Consider the following 303-nt stretch of genomic DNA (forward strand, 5'->3'; position numbering starts at 1 on the left):
TACTTTTGTGTGTGTGCGTGTGCGCGCGCGCGTTTCCGTCTGTTTGACAATCTGTCTCTGTTTATTTGTCCATTTTAGGGGAAATATTCTATAGAAATCAATAATGTTTATTTGTACACTGACCTTGACCCACAATTTCTGCGAGAATAATCTACGGATGACTAACCTTCTTGACAATCATTTAACACAAGTCAGCTACGAAATTTCCAAGTAATATAGTCCATTGTCATAATATTTTTTTTTACCGTATGAGTTGCATGTTTTATCCGTAAATATTAAGTTAGATATATTATAAGGTTTCAT

The 303-nt window shown here is 34.0% G+C and overlaps 1 protein-coding gene across 1 annotated transcript in view; it reads left to right on the forward strand.

Annotated features, from left to right (window-relative positions):
- The window catches only part of LOC119590714, a 57714-nt gene that overhangs the window by 46323 nt on the left and 11088 nt on the right, over positions 1–303 (forward strand).

This window comes from Penaeus monodon, chromosome 27, assembly GCF_015228065.2.
Source record: "Penaeus monodon isolate SGIC_2016 chromosome 27, NSTDA_Pmon_1, whole genome shotgun sequence".
Classification (NCBI taxonomy): Eukaryota; Metazoa; Arthropoda; class Malacostraca; order Decapoda; family Penaeidae; genus Penaeus; species Penaeus monodon.